The 22209-nt window shown below is 41.8% G+C and overlaps 1 protein-coding gene across 3 annotated transcripts in view; it reads right to left on the bottom strand.

Moving 5' to 3' along the window:
- Positions 1–22209, bottom strand: part of Elmo1 (engulfment and cell motility 1) — a 463267-nt gene that overhangs the window by 179917 nt on the left and 261141 nt on the right. The window lies entirely within an intron of this gene.

The raw sequence follows: 22209 nt of genomic DNA on the forward strand, positions 1-22209 counted from the left end.
ATGCTTTCTAACTACCAGTCATGCTGTTGCTCCTACCATTATGCAGTGGAAGATGTAAACTTGCCAAGAGTTCATATAACAGGGCCAAGGGCCTCTCTGATCCTGACGAACCCGTACATGTCCACGATTCCTCCAGCTTTCTCAGATTTTAGAATCTTTTATCAATAAGTAGCCAAATCAGCCAGGCGTGGTGGCTTGTGCCTGTAATCCCAGCACTCTGAGAGGCTTAGGCAGGAGGATTGCAAGTTTGAGTTCAGTCTGGGCAATTTATGGACTTTTGAGACGTCTCAAACTAAAAACTTTTAAACATTTTTTTTAAAAAGGGGTCAAGATCTAACTTCGTGTGAGGGTGTTCAATCTGTAGTGCTACAAAAAGAAAGAAAGAAAAGAAAGGGACAGAGAGAAAGGAAAGAAAGGAAGAAAGAGAGAAAGGAAGAAAGGAAAGAAAAAGAAACAAGTAGCCAAATTAATTCAATTCCATATATTTTTAAACGATTCCATGCATTCTGATTTCTTTAAAAAATAATTCTTAAAAAAAATTATGAAAGATTATGTATGGATCTCTACTTGACAGAAAGAACCTCAAAACAAAACAAAACCAGATGCCAATGTCCAGTGGTACTCTGGGAGGTCTGTGTGAACAGACCATGATCCTCCCAGAACTTATCAATTGTCTCCAACTCGCAGACATCCTTGCGATGAATCTGGTTTTGTAGTTGCTAAAAATCACTTGCAATATGAAAAAGCACTAGTAAAATTAGGTTTAAACTTTTGTTACCACTTTAATGAGACAATTTTTCCATCTGGCTATTTGGTGTCCCAACATTAAAACAGCAGTTTCTTGTTCCCAGGCCACTGGGAAGGATGCATAGGTAGGTACTATTTTAGAAAAGTGTACTTGTGAGAAATTCAGTTTTAAATTGATGGGTAAAGGTAATGTTCTTAAAAAATCAATTATCTCCTGTCTTCTTAATACTGAATGTCTGCTCCTTTTTCCCCAGTCTTGCTAACTTGTAATGAACCTTTGCAGTTTAAATAAAGTCCCTGAAGTTCTTGCAGGGGGTAGTACTCAATTGTAGACTTTACGTCCAGCTCAAATGGCCTTAAACCAAATTCTGCAAAGGCTACTTTGTCTTCTAGCGGTTTTGTTTGTTTGTTTGTTTTTTTGTTTTTTTTTCATTTCTTGGGTTTTTTTTGGGGGGGTACTGGGGATTGATCCTTGTGCTTTACGAGGCAGGTGGTGGAACCACTGAGCTAAATCCCCAGCCCTTGTCCTCTAGCTTCTTGATTGCCTTTTTTTCTCTCTCTCTCTCTTTTCAAACTTGCACGCAAAAAGAGACCATTTTTCGATAAGAAGATATCCTAATGAAAAAATATGAATAAGGATAAGACTCAAAATGCAACGCTTTTAGCCCCAGAAGGAAGATACTGATGACATTTCTCAGATGTTCCTTCCTCATGAAATGGAAAGTTGCTTTCTGACATTTCATTCCCTTTTTTTGCACACAGTTCTTGTTTTATGTTTTAGTCACTCAATTTTGTGATTGACATTTTGAGACTGTTTTCTCTTTCCCCCTAACAAGAGCATTATGGAACTTTCATTTTTATCAAAACATCTCAATTCTCTAAAAACAGAGGATGTTTTTGTTATTACTCTTATTCTCTTACAGACATAAACGACATAGAGTGCCTTCTATGGACACTAAGATACTCAGTCCAACACCTTTTTCTACCTAAGAAAGACATTGTATCTAGGTTGTGTGTTCTCTGTGGATTCCTGATGAGCACCTTCCAAGTTATTTGAGAGCCTTTAAGATCTCAGAAGGTGAAAAAATAATGGCCCATTAACACTAGAAAATACAATTCAAAAAATTGCTCTTCCCAGTCTATAGAATAATCTCCACAGATTTGCATGGTTTTCTTATTTTGTCCTTTGTTTTTGTCCAGGGCTGTTCTCATCTTCTCTTTATTCTGACCCTTCACTTTTTGCCCTGGAACTCCTGGAGCCCTGTGACTTCCATGTTCCCAGCTGTTCTGTCTTCATTTTGATCCCAGGTATTTCCTGGAGCTCCTACCTGGACATGTCCATCTGGATGTCCCTGAGTCACTTCCAACTCAACATGGACAGAATGGAGCTCATCATCTCGAGGGTGGAACCCAGTGCAATGGGCTCCTGGCCCCAACTCAGCCTGGGCTGCTCCCCTGGATATGCTTCCCTCTCCTTTGCAACTGCTGCTGGCCTGGTCTCAAGGCTCAGCCAGAACAGCTCTGGCTCTAAAAGGCTCTAAAATGGTCTCTGAGACTCAAGACAGATCTGTTTTCACATAGCCTCCCATGAGGAGTGCTCACTGAGCCCTAACCGTGGCTACACTTCCCTGCTAAAAATCCCTCAGTGAAGTCCTAACACTTAAATCTCTCTTTACAACATGGACCCTACGTACCCCTGAATGAGCCCACTCCAGGGTCAATTCTTAAAAATGAAATTTCCAGAATGTATTTGTCAGGGGAGAGAAGGAGACAGTTTCAAAGCATCGAAAACAAAATATATTCAGCAAAAAAAACCACAAAGCTTTGCACAGCTTCTGGACTTGAACACCTACTTTTCCCTGTGACTTACACAGCCTTCCTCATCTCATCCCCCTTCTCCAGGGACCACACCTACAGTGCTCTCCAGACCCAGGGAATTCACCACTGTCTCTAAGGGATCCTTTTCCTCCCACTACCTATGCTCTGATGCTTCTGCGTGTCTTCCTCTCACCCTCTGCCAAGTTTCCAACTTGCTTTCCCATTTCCCTATAGAAATTCCAAGACTCTTAAAGCTTGGGACTCTCTAAGGCTTCTCTGTTTCTACATACTCAGAACTTAGGGCCTTAAAATACGTGTGTGCAATGCACGGTTAGGTAGAAAGCAGTTCTCATGCAAGGCAGCAAAGGTTCTGAAGTCATCAGCTTCAAAATCTCCTTATCTCCTCACACTGAAATACTGCACTGGAAAATCAGATCCTTGCTAGTGCCAGTTAATCACTAACCCTCCCTCCTCAACATGGCAAAACAAAACATGACCACAGGAGAAAGCTCCGTGGAGACCTCGCCCACACATTTCAGGGCCTGCGCTAAAATCAGCGCACTAGTGTGTGGGACTCATCACCCCATTGTGCCAGGAAACCCTCCCTCCCATATTTAAAAATATACTTGTTTGGCTTGATTCAGGCCCTGCATTCCAGGCCCACGGGAGTCACCGCAGAAGCATCCCATTAGCCTGCACCCCACTGATTGGCTTCCTTTGTATGTTGGGGTGAGTCAGAAAAGACGAGTCACAGTTCATGCTTATGACAGAAAGAGCTTGCTCTCCCTTTCTTTCCATATCTCATGTTTTGCGGGTTTTATTGGCACCTTTAAAAACATCTAACGGAGCCAGGGAAAGAGAGCGCAGAGGGCAGCTTGAGAATGGCATTACTTATTTTTAACAAGCGGCTGTACTTAGAGCGCCTTTTATCAAAGTAGCACAGATTTGCTTTGGAGGCTCCACGCAGCCAGTGCTTGCATTATTGTGAGAAGTCAGCAGCCAGCAGTTGGCAGTCAGTGGGGAGCAGGAGGGCTCCAGGGAGGGTGAAAGCCTGCTCAGCGTCCCTCTGAAGGTAGAGACCCACCTGTACCGCAGAGCTGCTCGGTTGCACTGTCTTGGTTATCACACCAAGATTTGGTCCATCAGAGAGACAATCTCCCCGCAATCAGGCAGTGGAAAGGAAGCTGGGCTAGAGGACAGTCCAACTACAGTGACTGTCTGTCTGCCCTTCAAGGCTCCCATGACCTCCTAGTGCAAGACATGTTCAGACTACACACGTAGACTGCACAGAGAGCAACAGGATAAATACAGGAAGTTATGTATAGTAGCCCTCCTTATTTACAAGGGACACCCTCCACTTCTCTCAGTGGAGGCCCCGCCCCAAAGCTGAAGACAGCACCAAGCAGCGTAGGTACTATGCTTTTTTCTGTATACATGGACCAATGATAAAGTCAGGAAACTATACCTTTTCACCTTGCAGCTTCTCTTTGTCATATCCAAATTGCCAGATTGACTACTCTTGCATTTGGGAGCCATTATTAAGTAAAACAAAGGTTCCTACATGCCTGTAACCCCAGCACTCTGCTCTGGGAGTCGGAGGCAGGAGGATCACATGTTGAAACCCAATCTTGGCAACTTAACAACTGTTGTGACCCTGATTCAAACTAAAAGATTAAAAAGGGCTAGGGATGTAGTTCAATGGGAAAGCATTTGGTCCAACCTACATTGCATGTAAAAAATAAAAATAAAAACTTACTCGAACACAAGCACTGTGACACCACACGGTGGATCTGATAACCAAGACAGCGTCTAAGTGGCTGATGGGTGGGCGGGAAGGATATACTGGGCAGAGGAATGACTCAGACACCAGGTAGGATAGAGACACTGTTTCACAGTGTCATCAGGCTGCACAGAATGGACACAATTTAACCTTAGGGCTTGTTTGCTTCTGTGATGTCCTACTTAGCATTTTGGGAGTGTGGCTGATCATACATAACTGAAATTAAAGAAAAGTAAAATCACGGATAAGGGGAGACAACCATACCACACAGGGAGAACAAAGGAAGGAGTCAGGGTCTAGGGGGAGGGCAGGTTTATTTCTGTAGAGCAACTGGCATTTGAATGGGACCAATGGAAGGCTAAGATCTAATTCATTGTTCTGAATGTGATTTTCCTTCACAGCAATTTCCCAGGCAGTCACATCTTGAATCTTATTTACATCCACACCCACATCCCATCACCATTGTCCTCCAGTATCCTCTGTCATACATGTATGCAATCTGCCTGCAGAGGACACACTTTGTGTGTGGTATCAGGGATGGGTTGGTGGTGGCCGAGGAACAAAAGAGAGCAGAGCCAGGTTCAATCCAAACTGTTCTGCTTCCCAGGGATCCGTGTGTGTGTGTGTGTGTGTGTGTGTGTGTGTTTGCAGTTGATTCTGCCTCTGCTTCAATAAAAGGGGCTAAAAATACTTGCCACCTACTTACTGCAGAGGCTCACGGCAAGGGTGGATGGTGTTCCCAGCACTCTGGGTGCAGAACAGGGTTTTATGAAAATAAAAGCTTTGTTATCAGCAATGTTAGGTGCAAAGAAATCAAAACTGGTGTTAGGAACATGTGCTGAACTACACAGGCACACAAGTGTAACTTCCCAAAAGTGGTCACTTCCCTCCAGCGCCTCAGCACCCATCCTCAGGACTAGGTTCTTAAGAGTGCAAGGTCTATGCATCTAGGAAAGAAAGGGGAAGGGGTAGTGTCTTTGACTGGTCAAAGATCTTGATAATGATATAGAACCTGGGAAAGGAATTGGAATGCAAATTTGTCTCACAGTGTGGTATCAGAGACAGAAATACACAAGGTCCACATGAACGAAATTGATTCTTAGAAACTAGAGAGCCAAGACAAGATGTTAAGGACACTAACACTATTCCATGCCCAAGGCTAAAAGTGGTTAGTGGCCTGGAACATTCAGTGTTGCAGTATAAAGACTACAGAAATGAAGAAAAGGGGTAAACAGTTCCTGAGTATTTCTTAGTTAGCTCTGAGATAAGAGTGGCAGAACCATGTAAGAGAAATTAAATTGAGATTCAGAGGGCTCAAATTATAGCTCTCTGGTAAAAAAAAAAAATGTATGTTTTGGGGATGAAATATTTAATTTCCCAAAACTCAAAGTTGAGAGAGTTAAAAAGAGAAAATGTATAATAGTGTGAGTGAGCTGAGCTGTGTCTCCTGCAATGCATATGCTGAAATCCTAAAAACACTAGCACTTCAAAATGCTTGGCGATAGAGCCTTTAAAAAGGAAATTAAAGTAAAACAATGCCTTAATCCAACATGACTGGTGTCTTCCTAAGGTTAGGACACAGGCACACACATGTGAAGAACCAGGGTAAGATGGCATCTCAAACCAAAGAGAGGGCTCCAAGAGGAAATCAACTCTGGTAACACTCTGATCTTGGATGTCTAGCTTACAGAATTGTGAAAAAAAAAATTCCTGATGTGTAGACCATTCATTCACTCTATGGTATCTTGTGATAGAAAACCTAGCAAACTAAGACATACAGGAAGTAGCTTCATTACATAGAAAAGTACCTTTGATACTGTATGAATGTCAGGATGATTATAGTTGACCTAAGTCCAGGAAATGATAGAAATCCAGGAAATGGTTCACAAAGAGAACCATACACTTCAGTTATGGAATTTTCTTTTTTAAAATAGATGCAAGACACTGGAGGTGGAGGAAATCTGTTATCAATTACCTATCCACTTTGGAGGGGATATTCCCATGATTTGGATTCCCATGGAAGGGAAGTACAGAAAGTAAATGATCAAAAATTTGTACATGGAATCTTGGGAGGCTGAGGCAAGAGGATCACAAGTTTGAGCCTAAGCAAGACTTTGTGACTCAGTGAGCTCCTGTCTCAAGGAAAAAGAAAAAATAGGTAGGTGATAATAGAGGTCAAGGAGGATGTAGCTGAGTGAGAAGGCCCTATATCCAATTCCTAGCACCATAATCAATAAAAATACACAACTTTTAAAAAATAAAAATGGCATGGAAGAAAAGACAAAAGAAATAAAGGTCATTTTGGAGCCTGAGTTTCCAGGAGTCACAGGAGAAGGAAGTAGCCCAGAGAAATACAAAGGTCAAGCAGAGGGAAAACCATGATATAACGGTGTAGAGCAAGAAATTTGCCAGTGATAAACACTGAAGAGGTTAGTACAGAACAAAAGACATGCTCCTAAGGAAATCAAAGACAAGGCATTGAAAGCTAATTTACAGAATTTTCTGCACCCACTACTTAAACTCATAACAAACAAAATGGCAAGTCTCCTACATAAAAGAGGAGAAGAAGTCCTTTACTGTTTCAACAAAAGAAAATCTGCGATGAAGAGGTTTCTCACTGGAATACATCTGACGCCGCCAGTTCCTTTGTTTGGTGTGGGAGAGTCACACATGCTCTCCTGTTATTTTCAATAACTTCAAAATTCGAGGCTGACATTTATGTTTGCATTTCCTTCCTACAGTTAGCCCAATCTGATCAGCCCTTCTCTCCCTGGGTTCCAGTCAATTGTGTCCACTGACCCCATGTCAGAGGAGACTAGAAAATAATTGAGCCGCTTCCCAGAAGTCACCCACTTCTCTTGTGGCAAGGACTTAGCACACAGCACTGGGGAACAAAGGAAAGTGGGCTGGGAGAAATAACCGACATAACTTCTTTTTGCACAAACTTCTCGCCAGTCCAAAATGCAGGTGTTTTTGCCAGAAGACAACATTTTTTTCAGAATGGATGATTCTGAGCTATATATACAGATGTCTTAAAGATATGGTTACTTTGGGCAGCTCAAGCCCTACATATTTTAATAATGAATTACAGGCCATTTGAATGAAAATACCTGGAAATTGCAATATACAAAGACCACGTTTGAGTGGACCTACCTACTCTGGCCATCATCTTTCATATCCTAAGATACTTTCCTTAACTGTCCACCAGAGCTCTGTGTTTTTCTACTAGCAAGCCAGGCACAGATGGCCTCATTAGAAGCCATAGAAAATGAGCATCAGACACAAGCCCCTGGGCAACACCTGCCCTGTAGCCTTCAGCTCACCCTCTCTTCTCCTTGTTCTAATGTTTCTATGGCTGGCTGGGCTTGTGCTTGACTTTCTTATCTCCTTGTGCTTACCTGATCAGACACAAAGTACAGCAGCTGCACAGTTGTCTTTGCCCCTAGATGTTCTGGGTCATGACCAGTTGCCCATGCGGTACCTGCATTTCTCACAACTGCTACTTTTATTTCAGTGGAAGTGAAGGTCTGAAAGTGAGGAACTCAGTTCCAGTGATTCAGAGGATGCTGAAATTTGGGGGTGAATTTTCGGATCTCCATTGTTATTTTTTCTGAATATTCTAAACATCACCAGTATCCCAAACTCTCAGTAGCAGAGTATGGGACGGCTTTAAAGAATGACAAGCTTCTGCCTTGCCGAGATTTTCCTTCTAAGACATTTCCAAACTTAGTGTGTGAATTTGCATGGCATAACAAAATACCACAAACTGGGTGGCTTAAAAAACAGAAATATACTTTTTCAGTTCCAGATGCTGGAGTCCTAGAGGAAAGAGGCAGCATGGTTGGGTTTGGTGACCACATTCTTCTTGTGATTAAGGACCATAGACCTGTTTCTTTTAAAGGCACTAATTCTTTCATGAAGGCCAATCCTGGTGATCTCATCCATACCTAATTACTTCCCAAGGGCTCCATCTTCACATGCTACACCTCCCTGGGGATTTGGACTTCAATACATATTGGTGGATGGGGATACTTACGCTGGCAACTCTTAGAAAATTCTGAGATTTCTGCTTTTTTTCCCCCAAGAATTAAGACAAAGGTCTATATAATGTTTAATAGAATAAGTCACTGCTTCTAGAAATACGCATGACCTATGTGCACACATGTAGGGACAGTTGCACATTCAACACACAGGCTCACAAAGGGATGGCCCTGTACACCATAGATTTATCAAGGGGCAGGACACACAGATTATGACAGACTAGGGTATGTGGGAAAATGGTTCAATGTATCTCAAAAGAGTGATGCTATTTCCCTAGTAAGAGTCACATTATTTCCATCCTTCTAGGAGCACTGAACCCAGGAATAGGCAAGAGGAGGTAGATGTTTCTGTGCTCCCCGGCTCTATGCAGCAGGCCTCATGCTCCGGGTGCAGTGGACGGGGATGGGTCAGACATTAGCACAGTGGCTCTCTTTTCCTTTCCCCAGGAGAGTAGAGAATGAATCCCCCGTTCCAGTTCACCTTAACATGAAACCCAAAACAAGTCGAACTGAAGTGTTCAGAGTGTAATTCTGACTTTTCCAGTTAACTCATCATAAATAAGCACTAGAGGAATGCGCAGAACCACCGGACATCGTTGCTACTAGAGGATTAAGAAGGCAGAGACCATGGCAATACTGCACAGCCTCCTGCTGGGAAAATTCAATTGCCTCATCCAGTCTGGGACCAATTCCCCTTCCTACTATTGACAGTCAGGACTTGAAATCCACATAGCTTATTTAGATACATAAAATTCAGAGTTCTTCTTACTTGTTGATAGGAATTCATTCTCCTCTATCCATAATCAACATCATGTTGATTTAACTTAGAATGTAGGCAGCAATCCAGAATAATTAAAAGTGCAAAGATTTAAAATTTCTTCACTTTACTCAGGAAACGTACTGCATTACAGTGGTGACCAGTAGGACCTTCTGTGCAGACTGAGCACTTGCCAGGGGCCAGGGTGGCTTAGTAACTGAATCTGAATTTTTATCCGTTTCTACAAAATTCAAATTTAAGCAAGTGTACTGACAGTACAGTTTTAAGAAGACAACTGTGCAGTTTAGACATTTACTACCAGAGTCATTCTTGAAGCACAAAGCCACATACAAATGGTTGGAGATCTTTTCCTCATCTTGTTCCCTGGGGTAATAGCTCTACAGGTGACTTTGTTAGGAATCTAGTCTTTGGATATCAGGTCTTCAATGGAAGATGACAGGCTATCACTATGACAGAAACATTAAGCAACACCAAAATAGCAACACCAAAAATAGCAAGAGTTCAAACATCAGGATGCCTGGAACCTTTGGTGTGTGTTCACTGTGATGCGCAAAAGTGACAGATGGCAAATCCCTTTGCTTCCAAAGACAGGTTGATTACAGTGTTCCTTGGAACACAAATAGCCAGTCTCAAACTTGAACTAGCATGTGTTTCACCCACTATGGTGCTTAGTGCTTGTTAGTGTTTCCATTTTAGTGAAGAACAAGATAGTGTGTAGTTTATCAGCCAGCATGTGGTTTTAAGAAGCATGCTTCCTTTGTTCTTGTCTCATTAGGATTCTGTACCTCTAAAAGCTATGTAGGAACTGCAAGTTAAGGCGACTACAGAAAAAAAGCAGCATATGTAATAGGTGGCATAGCATTCTTTTTTCACCTTTTTTCTTTATTGGTATGTTTTAGGTATATGATACTGTTATGTTCTATAAAGGGAAGGAAGGAAGGGAAATCCGCACTCAGGTCACATTGTTGCACTGACCTTGGCAATGCCTATAAAGTCCACAGAGGAAAAAAACAACACCAAGATTAATGTGATCATTTATCATTTTGTAGCCATAAGCCTGAATAGCAGGAAGGCCTTATTCATCATGGACAGTATACAAGGTCTATTTTCAAACAGCAAGGTCTTCGCTCACCTGGCTGATGCTCTGTGGGCTCCTGCGTTAGGGCTGAGACAAAGTGTATGTTGGCAGATGCAGACCACGGGGTGAAGAAAAGGCTCTGGGGGCAGCCTATTTATGAGATCTAAATTTGTCTAATCACTTGGATTCACTCTAAGGATCACATTTTCTACAAGATGATAGTTTCTTCTTTATATGTATTATTGCTCAAGGGCAACCTCTACCCATTTGCAACAAGCCCCATTTAAATAATTTACTCCAGCCGGGTGTGGTGGTGCACACCTGTAATCCCAGCACTCGGGAGGCTGAGGCAGGAGGATCGCTGTGAGTTCGAGACCAGGCTGGGCTACATAGTGAGTTCTAGGTCAGTCTCAACTACATAGTGAGACCCTGTCTCAGAAAACCAAAAAAAAAAAAAAAATTTACTCCAACCCATTTTTTTCCCAGAATTTCAGAGCCAGAATGAAGGAGTAGGGAGCAGGTCAAGGAGACAAAAATAATGAGCTTATGACAGGAATCTAAATAAATAAATAATCTAAATAAATGGGTGAGTTTAAATTGAAGTTACAACCCCTGAAATACTGGCTATGTAAGCAGATGAAAATAGGAGTATGGGGCTGGGATGTAGCTCAGGGGTAGAGAGCCTGCCCTGGGTGGACAAGGCCCAGGGATCTCTCCACAGCAATACACACTCACACACACACATACACACACACACACACACACACACGTGCGCGCATGCACATATGTGCATGAAAAGGGAAAAAGAAAAGCAAAGAAGTAGAAAGGAAAATATGAGTAGCACGTACAGCAGCGACACTAATGCTGAGAGTAAAACTGGCATGTCAGAGAAGCAACCTTACCCAGGAACCCCATAACTGAAGAGCTACATCCAGTTACGGCCAGCACGGCTAGGCGTGGTATGGTGTGGTGGTGCCTGCTTGTGATTTCAGCACTACGGGTGTCTGAAGCAGGAAGAATGTAAGTTCAAGTCCACCTCGGGCAACTAAGCAACTTAGTGAGTCCCTATCTCAAAAATAAAAGCAAAAAGGGCAAAAAGGCTGGGATATAGTTCAGTACAAAGGCCCTGGGTTTGGGCCCTATACCCCTCACTCCCCCCAAAAATAGTGTGCACTGAAGTGGTCACAGTTTATCTGACTTTATTTTCTTCTCTATTTTTTTTTTTCTTTTCTTTTTGGTACCAGGGATTGAACTCACGACCTTGTACTTTCAAGGCAGGCTGCTGAACTGCTGAGCTAAATCCCTAGCTGACTTCATTTTCTATCCAGATGGAACACATGCAGCTAATTCTTTTTGAAAATAAAGTGATGCATGATTTCTGTTTCACAACATTTGTAATTATCTTCAAGATTTTTTCCCCCAATCAAACCGATAGGCATCCTATCATGCATGAGCTCTAGCCCTAGTTCTTTTCATATTTTATTTTGAGACAGGGCCTCACTAAATTGCCCAGGAAGTACTTGAGCTTGCAGTCCTGCTGCCTCGGCCTTCCTCAGTTCTGGGATCACAGGTGTGCACCACTGAGTGTTCTTGACAGCTCTGTTTTGTTCAGAGTTAACACTCACTGAGACTGCACTGTAAGGCATATTCAGAATCATATGTTTTCAAAACCCAGTTTATTTTAGCTGCCTCATAGTAGTGGATTGAATATGACCATATTTAACCATACAGCTGCTGCAGGATACTGCTTTCTCCTACTTCTATCTGATTTCTTCCCCCAACCCCCTCCACTGTGATAATCCGAAGGAGAGAGGTATCAGAGGCGGAGCTAATCCACTGCCGTGTGAGTGACATCACAGCCACGGCTACTGTGTCTGGGTGCAGTAGGCGGACTTTCAGGAAGTGATTGGAGGATCTGTATGGGAAGGGTGAGGACTATGGGATCTATCACAAGTGACCGCAGATCTGAGACATCTTGGGTTCCACTCCCTCTCTTATGCCCCACATCCAATCATCAACAAGGCCAGGGAACCCTGCTCCAACGTGATGTCTAAAGCTGCTGCCCTCCCTCTCCAGGGACTGGAGGCTAATGCAGACCACTGCCACCTCAGTCCTCACACCCCTCAGCCCACCAGCCTCTTCTCCATCAGCCTATACCCCTGGACACCACTCCACTGTCAGAGCCCATTCTCCACACAGCACTCACAGTAGTACTTTAAGATGTAGCATAACACAGAGCTTCCCTGCACCAAACAACACACCTGTCACACTCAGAATGCAATCTGCTCAGATGTTACTCTAAAAGCCACAGGAAATGTAGCTCCTGCTTGCCTTTGGTATCCACCTTGTCCTTACCCACTACAGGAAGGCACACTGACCTGCTTTCTGTCTTCCCTCCAAAGAATCTCATTTCCAACTGGAAGGACTTCCTGTTGCTGTTCCCTCATCCAGGAATACTCCTTAACCCACACAGCTGCTTTCCTCGTGACACATGCATCTTAGTGTCACTGTGAGCCAAGAAGCCCTTCCTGGGCCACCAAGTATCAAGTAGCCCCCACTCTCTCTAGCATGTCCCCAGATTCAGTTCTGTGCGTGACACTTTCTGAGTCAGAGTATCTTCTTTATAGGCTGGAAATGCTGATCTCCATTCAGCTGAATGGAGCCCGATCTCAGCAGGGATGCTGCTTACATGGCTCACTACCTGACCACAAGGCTGAGGACAGCGCTAGGCACCTAGTAAGGGCTTTATGTGTGTCTGATGCCCTCAGCATCCACCATGGCAGGCCTGGATCGAGCATTCCCAGATGATGCCACCCTTCTCATTCCAACCCTTCCTCCCTTGGAACCATTACTGAAACAAAGAACCATCAACGGGAAATGGTAAGGCTGTCTTCTCTTGGCTGATGTGGTAGAAAGCTTCCGCAGGAGGTCATCTGATGGATTTCCTATCCTATGCTACCAGGCCTAGCAGCTCTTCTCCTCCACACCCTGGCATCTATGAATAGCTGCCCAGAAGCAGGATTCAACCTGGCTGCAGTTAGAAACACCTGTCTTAAAAAGCATGCTGATGACACAGGAAATAGACTTCTGCATGCTGGGGGCAGGGTAGTGGTGCAGGTGGCCTGCCTCTGCCTGTGGTGTTGCCTGCATGGTGAGGTGTGTGTGTGTGTGTGTGTGTGTGTGTGTGTGTCACAGCTCAAAGCACTGTCTGTGCAAAGTAGTAAGTGCTGTTGTGTGCAAATTATGTCTCAATAAACTTAATCACAAAAACACAGTGATGTCTGGGTTTATGCCTAGGTGAAATAAGTTAGGAAACCAGAGCGTCAGTTGGGACACAGGCCTTATTTAAACTTTCCAGTGATTCCAGTATGCAGGCAAGATTGGGATGTATAAAACTTGGAATGGAAGAAAACCACAGCAAGAGGAAGGAAGAAGCACAGTGGTAAGAGGGGCGCCAGGGCCTCACTGTGCAGGCTGCTGGTCTTCTGCATCCTCACCGCAGGGAGGCCAGCTCCACTCACAGGGGCGGGGACCACAAATAGCTTCACTCTCTCTCTTTTTTTCAAGTAAACATTAAGTGGACTCCAGAAGAAGAATGAAGCATGGGGTGTTTATTTCTAAGAGGAAAACCTCCAAAACTCACTCGTTTTTAAAAATGAAGAATTACAACAAATGGGTTTGTTTTTTGTAATATAGTAAACCAGATGTGGACACTCAGGGAAGCAGAGACTGGGAAGAACTCTGTCCCAGCCTCCTTAATATTCCCTTCCAACCTCTCTACAAGTGAATGAGCAAGGACAGTCCCCTGCCTGCATGTGGTCTCTCAGAATATCCAGCTGCTATGGATGTGATCTATAGCTTCTATCCATCTAGGCAGCAAACAGAATTCATAGTTATTGTGCTAAATGCATGCATATAACATGCATTATGTGTTAATTTCCATAATTTGCAGGAATGCACTGTAACTAATTTCATTTAGAAATACAGCAACAATGGCTTTCCCAGTCTCCATGCTACGAAACTTAGTGATAATATGGCTAGGTCCCTTCTGCCTCTGCCTACACAAGAGTTTGATATGGTGACCATCTTCCCCTTGTAGATGGGATGGCATGCCCTCTTGCTTGTTGTTGTTGTACTTCCTCCTCCTCCTCTTCTTCTTCTTTGAACCTGGGGCCTCCAGACTGAGTAACATCTCCAGCTCTTTTTTGCTTTTCACTTTGAGACAGTCCTGCTAAATTTCCCAGGCTGGACTCAAACTTGCCATCCTTCCACCTCAGCCTCCAGAGTGCGAGCACCACCATGCCTGGCCTTCCTGGTTTCCTTAGGATCTACTGCCTGTTTCACTGGCTCCTCCTCACAACTCTTAACCTACAAAGCTGGAGCTCAGCCCTGCTGGTCTGTGCTCACCCGCTGAGTGATGTGATCTCACCTAGTATCATAACAGGGAGAGGGAACTTTTCATCAGTGCCTGACATCTCCATTCAGATGGCTCAGACATCTCCAAGCCTGAATTCTCGATTTCCTTCCTTAAGCTGCGGTTCCCTTGTCAAATTGATCAAAGACCTTGAGGCATCTTTGACTCCTCTTTTCTTAAATCCTATATCAAATCCACTAGCAAATCTTCCTGGTTTATTTTGAAAATAAATTCAGGATGGGAGTGATTGTTACTACATGTGCTGCTACACCTGGTCCAAATCCCATTCTCTGGTTGGGTGAGTTCATCTCACTGTCCTGTTCCAGCCTTGCTTTCCCAAAGAATTCACAGTGATCCTTTTATGACTCTAATGAGATGCCAAAATTGTCAGTATGCATCACAAAGTTCCAGTCTTGCTTAGGGGAAATCCTCAATTTTGGCCTTGGTGGAAATCTTGGACCTATCAGCTCACCCTGGTCTCTGGAGGCAACAACCTTCTGCCCCAACTTTCTTTCCACTTGGGGTCTCAGAGCCTAAGGTTTCAGCTGGAATAAAGTCACAGTTATTGATCTGCCTGACAACTCTGAGTTTAAAAAGGATGATTTCATAGTCCATCTTTAAACCTTTCTCCAAGTTCAAAACTTTCTGAGACTCAGCAGAGCCTGGGTCTGGACACTAATCTTTACTGTTTCTTCACACTGTTACTGTTTTTTACCAGAGGCATCTTCACTTTTGTGATTAAGCTGAATGCAAATCATCTTGAAATTACTAAGAGCATCACATTTTCCCACACACTATCTTTTGAGTCCTCTGACTCCGAGAATTATGTCTGAACTTCAATTAAACTTCCACTGCTCATGGATATACATTCATTCTTCAAAACTGTCTATGGTAAAAATGAAATCGTTAGCAATGGAGGTGCAGTAAAAAACCAGTAAGTACAAACTAGAGAAACAATGCTAGAGGTGACATGCATGGATATGGTTAACACTGTGCCATTTACTGTGGCTGCTCTGGGCTATTTAAAAAATTTTGGTACTAAGTTTTGCCTGTGTTTTGCTTAGATAAAGTGACTACTTAACTGAGCTCTTGGATAGAGTTCAAATTACATTTCTAAGAGTAATGAACTTACTACCCAAAGACACATATAGATGTTCACACAGCAACCTGAGGCTGAAATTATGATCACCTACAGTATATATCAGTGACTAAAGGTAACGTCATATCATGGGTGAGACTATTAAACAGAAAAGGGACAACAGGTAAAAACAAAGAAAATCTGAATAAAGGATGGACCTCAGTTAAGATTACCAGTATTAATGGTAACAGATACAGTACAAATGTGAATTATTAATAGGAAAAACTAGGTGTAAGATACAAGACCCTTCTGTGCTACACTTGTATTTTTCTTAAAGTCTGATCAGTATAAAAAGGTTTCACTAAATATATAGTGGTACAGGAATATTAGCTTTTGCATTATCTACTTTCTGCTCCAAACTAATGATGTGATTATATCTAAAAAAATCCCTGTTTTGCAAAACATGATAGTTCCAAAGCATTTAAAAATGTTTTTCCCCCTTTGGTTTCTGCTTTTGCTCAGCAGCATTTCCTTTTTTTTTTTTCTTCTCCAGTAAAATTTAGTATAGAAGTAAAAAATACATTTGAACTTGAGAGGAGGATGACTTATGTATTTACATGTTTATGTAATGCTACATTCCACAAAGGAGTAAGAGTAAAGGTTACATAAGGTTCTTGGATTTCCTAAAGCAATCTAGGATTATGAACCACTGTATATTTCCATGATAATAAGTGCTTGTATGCAGTATTTTGGAGTTAACAAAGCATTTGCACAGATTAGAGGTTTAGGATTTCTCCTACCTTATGGGCTCTGTGAATTGAGGTAAGACCTTCTTAGTGTATGCTTTCTGCAAATTCCATCACCTCCTTTCTGCTCTGCCTGCCTCTATGCCTTTATGCCCTCAGTAACTTCTTGCCTAAGTCTAAATCTGTCTTAAATTCATCATCACTGTGTCCACCTTCAGGTGCACAGCATTCCTTGCTTCCAGAAAATAAACAACCCCACAGCCAGCTGATCTTTCTCTAGAGCACATATTTTCCTTGTGTCCTTTTAAGACTGCAGACTTTTAAACTGCCAAGTAATTATGCACAATTTCAACAGACTCAGGGCCAGCCTTTGAAAGAGAGAAACTGTTTCTACATATATAAAATCATGTTTGTCAGACATCATAGAGGATTCTTCCAAAGCACTCTCTACATTTTCCCCAAAAGGATTCCCAAAGTGTTAGCTAGTGCTCACTGATGTGAGAAAAAGGAGGGCAGGGAGGGTGGCCCAGTGACCTTGCTGGAGAGTGAAAGTGTGGACATGTTCCTCTGGGTTTCAAGTCGGGCAAGGAAAGAACCCAAGTGTACCGCTCTCATCAGACCAAGAGTCTAAGATTTATGTTTTGATATTTTATAACCATTCAATGCTGGAATGGGAATGATGGCAAAAAAAAACCAAACAAAACCAAACAAAACAAAAGTAAATCAAAATATAAGACAATCAGAGTGAAGTCAATGTCTGCAGTTAATCCTAACTCATAGTAGAATCAAGGGAGAGACAACAATGTCTCACATCCGATTGTTAGAGTAAGATCTTTCAAAGATCAAAGGCGTTTCCTTAGCAAAATAACAGCTGATATAAATTTATTTTCTCATTTTTTTTAAGGAAATGAGAACTTTGTGTAATTCCAGTACAAAGCTCACAGGTCATTCTCAAGATCCATTCAAGCTTGGGAAAGAGACCTGGAGATGTTGGGAGCAACTCACTGTATTTTCACTAATAAAATAAATTCTATTTTTTTTAAGTTTATTGGTACATTGTAGGTATACAGTACAGTTACATTCATTATTGGGATCCTGTACCTTTTCATGACAGGTCTTGGTTCTCATTTTTTCCCCTTACCCCTGCCCTCCCTTTGCCCCCTTAAATTCTCCTTCTAGCTTTAAAAGTCACATTCCCATATAAGCAAATTATGACTGAGGGTCAATATAACATCATATTTTTAAAAAAGACTGTCTTAGACAGTTGTTTTGCTAATTTAGCTTGCAAAGAAGAAAGCCAAAGAGCCGACCCACATAAATGAGTGTGCTCAGGAGCAGGGCTGTGGGTGCTCGCTCTTCTGTCCCAGTGCCCCCACCACCTTCCCAGCACTCTGCAGAGTATATATTTGTTGAATATAAATGACTTGGCATTTCATGTAATAGGCCAATTTAACAAAATAGCTTGTTGAAAACAAAGAAATAGCTCATTAATCACTCTTTCCTTCCTGTTGCAACCTTCCCTTCTCTCTACACCAGATAGGTGCTATTTTGTATGAGCTTTAAAACAACATGTAAGGGAGTTGGGCTGAACACAAAAGTGGGTTCAGGTCCCTTCCCCAAATACGAATACTAATGGCAGAGTTTGCGCCAGGAAAAGCTGAGCCCAGATTGGCTGACCACAGCATGACCACAGCATAACAATGGCTTGCCACCACACATGTGCCTGAATTGCCCCTCAACTAGAATGAATGCCCTCTGGTCGAGTTTGAGGGACTTTTCCCTCAACAGAGTATAAACTTCAGTGTATAAACTTGAAATTATTCATCAGCACTATGGAAATCAATACGGATATACCTCAAAGAGCTTGGACTGGAGATTCCATTTGACCCAGCCATCCCTCTGCTGGGTATCTTTCCAAAAGAACTAAAAGAATCATATCACAGAGAAGTATGTGCACCCATGTTTATAGCGGCACAGTTTGTAATAGCTAAATCTTGGAAACAGCCCATTTGCCCATCCATTGGAAACTGGATAAAGAAGATGTGGTTTTTCTATAAAATGGAATATTACTCAGCCATAAAGAATGAGAAAATAGATTCATTCATAGGAAAATGGATACATATTGAAGATATACTCCTAAGTGAAATAAATAAGTCACACATATGTAAATATCGAATAGTTTCTCTGGTGTGAATAATCTGCAATAATACATAAGATCCTAATAAAATTACTGACACTTTGAAAAGGGAAGAAAGGAGCTAAAGGTGCAGGGAAGGTGGGATGAGTAGGGGAAGGGTAATAAGGGAAAAGAAAAAAATGTGAGATAATGAAAAGATGGAAATAAAGTATTTGTAGATGGGGAGAGGAGGAGGGGGTGAAGGGAGGGCAGGGGTAAAGGGAAAAAATGAGAATCAAGACTTGTCATGTGCAGGTACAAGATCCCAACAATGAATGTAACTGTACTGTATCCCTAAAATGTACCAATAAACTCAATTAAAGCTAAAAAAAAAATTATTCATCAGCAAGAGATCTTTGTGTGCTCAGTTGAGGCAAATAGGTAAATGGCCCCTGGAAAAGAATTTGTGTTATACATTTGTTTTCCTTTTTCTATCTTCTTTGTAAGAAACACTGTGATTTTTAAAAAAATCTTAAAATAAGAGACCTTGATTTCTTTCTTCAGAATATGTCACTATCTTAAATATTTCCCGTGACAGTTGATCTGAAAAATCCTTAGAGGACTAAATTTTCACATCTTGAAGTTCATGCATTACTAACGTTTGTTGAGAGAAGACTGTTTTGCTCACTGGAGGATGATCTGCAGCCTGGATGGCTGTGACCCTCCCTACCAGCTGTGACAGTCAAACCTATCTCCAGACTGCACAGCTCTCTGGTTCAGAACCACCCTGCCTGAGTGTACTGATTTATGAATTAAAGCCTGGCCAGTAATCTATTAATTACAAACTCACAAAATAAATCTCCTTAAATGAGAAAAATGAAATAACTATTTTGCATTGTAGTGATGGATTCTGATTCTCTTATAAGAGGATAAATGAAAACTGTTTTCCTGAGCATTTGCAGAATCTTTATGATTATTCTGCTACTTGGGATGCTGAAACATACTCTGGTCCTACTAGTATAAGAGGGTGGATGCCTTTTTCTTGGGATCTGTTGCCTGTCAGCACATAATGTCATTCTAAAGCCAAGGCCTAGCCTGAGTGTGAAACATATCATTTATTTTATTCTTGGCAACAGATGAAATAAATAAGCAAAGATATGCATGTTAGAAAGTTGTCACAGAAAGACTTACAAACATCTCAGGAGACAATCAAGAAAGATTCCTACCCCCAGATTCTTTTACATTTTCAAGGTGCTTTCTTGCATATTGTTTCACCTTGGAATCCTGTAGCAACTGTCTTTTCTAGGAATTTAAAAAACAGGGTTTAAGGACAGTTGGCCTTCCATACCCTCTGGTTGTATGCCTTAGATTCAACTAACCACAGATAGAAACATTTCAGAGGAAAACCCTGCATCTTACTGAACCTGTATGGCTATTTTTTCCTTGTCATTATTCCCTAAACAAAACCATACAACAATTACTGACATAGCATTTATGTTGTATTAGATAAGTAATCTAGAGATGATTCAAAGCACACAGCAGTATGTAGATTATTTGCAAATACTGTGTCATTTAGTAGAAGGGACTTGAGCATCCCTGGACTAGGGGGATACTGAGGAGGGCTATAGCAGCATATTTGGATGAAATCTCATTGGCCCAGAACACCCTGTATTTGCTGAAAGATCTTGGATTACATTTCCTGATGTGTGCAGCTTTTCACCTGTTTCACAGTAAGAACAGGATACTGAGGGATGTTTTCAATGAGTCCACTGGAAGTTTTGTGCTTAGACAAACCCACAAACAGTACTGGCTTGCTATTCTCTACTCTGGTTATAACTTAGTATGATTGGTACTTACTTATTTTTAATTTGTCTTTATCTTCCCACTGGACTATCAGCTTTTAAAGTGGAAACCACTGCATCTTGCAAAAGGATAGCTGCTAAGTGCATTCTATATCACCTGGACCCAGAATGTGTGACACCTAGAGGGCTCCTAGATCAGCTCTTTGGAAGGGATTTTCTTGCACCCACATCAACTCTTGAAAAGACCATACTGTTGTACAACAGATTAAGCCAGTGGCCCCTCTGAATTAAGTACAAAGATGAGCTCAGCACCATTCTTTTGCAATTAAGCTTATTAAGCCTTCCCCTTCTAAGGGAAACCAGGTCCGGAATTGTAGAAAGCCTCAAACTGCTCAACTTTTCTGAAGAACTTGTGTCTGATCTCTAACCCCATCTTCAACTAGATCGATTTGTTGATTTCCCTCCCAATTTAGTCCAGGGAATGGATGAAGAAAGAAAAGCTCTTCAAGGAAACACAATAAAAGCAATTGTTTCTTTTAAAACAGTTTGAGTAACGAAATAGATCCTGAAATGGGATGGCCAAAGTTTCTCTCACAGCAGCTTCCTAAGGGCTCTGTACTCTCATCCTAAAGGTTCATCATCTATTGTTAGCAACACATCAACATTTTTGCCTCTTTCAGGTAACTAGCATTGCAGAGGGGTTTTCTATAAATGAAGCATTCTGATAGATGTTTATAGACAGTTCTTGTAACATCCACACAAGGAGGTTTGCTGATATCCATGGGAGAAGTGAAGAAACTGAGATGCAGAGATAGCAGGTAATCTCCTCAGGGACACTCAACTATGAATACAACTCTGTGAGGGTCTGGACCCAACTCGCTTTCTCTTTCATATTTGTGCTATTGGAGAATACGACCTTTTATTCTTTAAACTTTCCCAGTTTATTGAGACATGATGCACATAACAAAAAATTAACCCAGTTCCGTGTATAAGTCAACAGAAGTCAGTGTATCCTGAGAGCTGAGCAACTAACATCGCAATCTATTTTTAGAACATTTTCATCTTCACAAAAGAAAACCTCGTATCCACCGACAGTCTCTCTCTATCTGCTTTCGGATTTAAATTTTATTTTCCTATCCTCTGTCATTCCAGTCATTAAAAAAAGACAGCATTTACTTTAACAAAAATTTAAGTCTCATATCACATCAACCTGTCTATACTTGCCTACCCAAATGTGTCTTGTTTGGGGGGGCTTATAGTTTATCTTTTTGTGTGGACAACTGGATAAAGCAAGAACTTAAGTCAGCAGGCTTCTCTGTCATATTCAGTCATAGGACTGGAAGACAGCTGTCCCACTGGAGACTCTTTTCAAGAGTAGGTGGATCCATCATCAACTTACTGTGCAGCCATAAGACTTTCAGAGGCAGGTGAGTGAGAGCTAGGTGTTTGAGCATTCTGACACTAATGAGCAGGAATTAAACTTCCTTCCTAGCGCACTTTTTTAAATAGTGCTTATCACAACCTTGAAAGAGCCAACAGCTTCAGTGCCCTACCATGGTTAAGTGCCTTACAGCAACTCTCTGAGGTCATTTATACAGATCTGGAGATCTAAAGTACAACAAGAGAACAATTATTATATTGTGTCCTGAAAATATGCTAAGAAAGTAGATTTTGGGTGATTTCGCCACATACACACATGGGGGAAGGGATGTGGGGAAGCACATGCAATGAGGAATATATTAACTGGTTTGCCTGAAATAAGTAAGTATATATATATATGTGTGTGTGTGTGTGTGTGTGTGTGTGTGTGTG

Source organism: Fukomys damarensis, unplaced genomic scaffold, assembly GCF_012274545.1.
Source record: "Fukomys damarensis isolate Sample0158 unplaced genomic scaffold, DMR_v1.0_HiC HiC_scaffold_17, whole genome shotgun sequence".
NCBI classification, from domain to species: domain Eukaryota; kingdom Metazoa; phylum Chordata; class Mammalia; order Rodentia; family Bathyergidae; genus Fukomys; species Fukomys damarensis.